We start from the raw sequence: 3,290 nt of genomic DNA on the forward strand, positions 1-3,290 counted from the left end.
CTGTGCTCTAAGGGAGGCAGGCTCTGTGCTCTTTGCATCTCTGCAGTCTGTGATCATGAGTTAGGGCTGTCCAAATAGATGCCTGTGGAGCCCTGTACTGTGTTCAGTTCCTGTTCTAGCTCTTCTACTCAAGCAACCTACCAGGGGTAGGCCTTTTATTTCAGATTTGAGTAGAAGTGAGGCCAAAATGGTGAGGTCAGAGTATGCAGGGTCTTGAATGCCAGCTTTAGATTTTCCAAGCAATTGAGCCATTGCTGGGGTATGATGCCAGGCCAGTGCTCCAGGAAGCTGCCCACACTGTGAGACGAAGTCTGGGGCTGGAGGCTGGAGGCAAGGGAGGCCAGGATCTGGGCAGTGACGATGGAGGGATCAGCTTAGGATACGGACTACACATAGAGAGAGAGTTAGGATTATCAGGTCATATAGTAGGGGAGTGGAAGGGACCAAAGGGGGAGTCCCAGATGACTGGCTTCTTGCTCTAGAGGCCAAGAAGAAAGGCAGTGGTATTAACATAAATGGTAAGTTGGCCCTTAGTGGCTCAGGCCCCTTTTCATCAAAAGGCTGCCTCTGCAGCCCTCACCTCCCTTTAGTTCGGGCCTGGCTGGATCCGGCGTGTCCTTGGAGTCCAGGGAGGCCTGAGACCTGGATGAGTTGAAAAGAGAGAGCCATATGGCCCCAGCAGCTCCTGTGTCCTGTTTGGGCCCCCATCTCTGGCCCCACTTTGGTCTGGAGGGTCAGAAAGCCAAGGATCACCAAAGAGAGAGGGAAGCAGGCAATAGGGATGGGGTGGAGGTGGGGTGGAGCGGAGGCTGGAACGGGCTTGAAACGCCTGGCAGCACGGAAATGGGAGAAAGAGGCCAACAAGAAAGAGCCTGCTTGGCAGGCACGCAAGGGGACCCTGCGCCAGGTCCCGTTAGGCGGCTGCTCCTCAGCCTGCCTGGTGTCTCCATCCTGGGTAAGAGGAGCCACAGCGCCACCCAGCGGCCGGTGGCGGGGAACGGCAGTCAGGGCTCTTGTGTGGCCCCAGAAGACTGGGGGAGCTGAATAGAATGCATCCTTCAGATCCTCCGTGGAAGGCCTGGAGGCAAGTGAATGTCAAGGTGGAGCACATAGTAGTTGATGGACCCTTAAAGCAGGCCATCCATTCATTTTACCCACCAATCCATCCGGCACATGGCGTTAGATGAATCTTACTATAGGTCAACTGATAATATTCCTCTTAAGCTCAACGATCTTCCATGGCTCCTAGTGGGTCTCTGTATAAAGCACAAATTCCCTAGTTTGACTTTAAAGGCCTTCCATGTTTTGACTTCAAGCCATCTGTCAAGCTTCATCTCTTGCCACCCACTCCACATCCTGCCACCACTCACTTCTGCCCAAATAAACCTCTACTCCCCTGCATCCCCATCCATTCATTCAGTGAACCTTTACTAAAGCACTGGGGAGACAGGGAACACACAGATCTTTGTCTGCTCAGAGCTTATTCAAATAAAGAGGCAACAAACAAGAAAACCAATATATAAACAAGCTCATTTCAAATAGTTACCAGCACTAGATCTTATAAAAATCTGGGCAATATGATAGAGTGTCCAGGGCAAGAAGGGTACTACCATACATACCTAGAATAGTCAGGAATGGCCTTTCTGAGAAAATAACATGTGAGCTGAGATCTGATAATGAGAAGGAGTGAGCCTTGGAAAGAACGGGAGGGGGGTACATTTCAGGCTTAGCAAGGGCACATACAAAAGTCTTGAAACAGGAACAATTCTTCTACATCAGAAGAAAACCAATAAGGCAAGGTGGCTGGAGGATAGTGAAAAGGATGTCCTGCGTGAGATTGGAGAGCAACAAGTCATGTAGGGCAGTATGGGCCATGGTAAGGACTTCAGATTTTATTCCAATCAAGATGGGAAATTACTGGAGGATTTTAGCAGAGGAGAGGCAGGATTTGATTTGCAGTTTTTAGAGATAACTCTGGGTGGAATGTTGGGTTGGTGGGGTGTGTGTGTGAGGGGGGGGGAGGTGGATTGGAAGCAGGGAGACCAGTTAGGAGGCCATTGCAGTGCTCCAGGAGAGAGTTGGTCTAGATCAGTGGTCGGCAAACTGCGGCTCGCGAGCCACACGTGGCTCTTTGGCCCCTTGAGTGTGGCTCTTCCTAAGCCTTAATTAAGTTAATAACAATGTACCTACCTATATAGTTTAAGTTTAAAAAATTTGGCTCTCAAAAGAAATTTCAATTGTTGTACTGTTGATATTTGGCTTTGTTGACTAATGAGTTTGCCGACCACTGGTCTAAATGATGACAATGGAGTTAGGAGAAACTGTCAGATTCTAGAGGTATTTTGAACAAATTTTGTTCATGTGTTTTCTTCCCAACCAACCCAGGAATGTGTTTCCTTTCCAACCAACCCAGGATCTTACTGAGGGCAGATTCCCTGTCTGAGTGATCTTTGGATTTTAATACACCTACGCAGTTAGTCTACGCAGTTAGTCTACGCCAGTGGTTCTCAACCTTCCTAATGCCGCAACCCTTTAATACAGTTCCTCATGTTGTGGTGACCCCCAATTTCATTATTACAAATTGAACATAATTAAAACATAGTGATTAATAACAAAACAATATGTAATTATATATGTGTTTTCCGATGGTCTTAGGCGACCCCTGTGAAAGGGTTGGTCGACCCCCAAAGTGGTTGCAACCCACAGGTTGAGAACCACTGGTCTACGCAGTTAGTCTAATAGGTGCTCGGTGTTTGGTGCATCTCCACAGAGAATATGACAAGAGGAAATGGCAATAAGACAGAAACTTTAGCCTGGGACAGAAGTCCTGGGTCTTCTTTCTAGTTACACTGATGCACTTCTCCCTTTTTTCTTCTTTGTCCTTAGTGTCATTTAAAAGAATCTAAAAATGTTTAGGGAGAGAAGGCAAAGCAGGAATTATGAGTTCTCCTTCTGTGCTAGGAACTGTGCTTAACACTTTCACATATATTATTTCATTTAAGTTAATTTATTTAATCTTTATAACAACATATAATCCTATCCCTTCATTTTAAAGATAAGCTGATAAAAATCCAGAAAGGCAAAAGGACTTTATGAAAGGCCAAAGTTGTCATAGCACAAGATATTTTGTATCCTCCATAAGTCCCTCCCTTCATACCACACCCTAATACTATTTATCTATACCCATTATTTCAGCCTTTTGTTAATTGTTAGCATTGTACAATGCAATAAATTTCAGAATGAAACTGTAGGTTTTGAAATAGATCTAGGTTTTCATGAAGTTAATGAAA

Source organism: Myotis brandtii, unplaced genomic scaffold (genome assembly GCF_000412655.1).
Source record: "Myotis brandtii unplaced genomic scaffold, ASM41265v1 scaffold994, whole genome shotgun sequence".
NCBI lineage: Eukaryota > Metazoa > Chordata > Mammalia > Chiroptera > Vespertilionidae > Myotis > Myotis brandtii.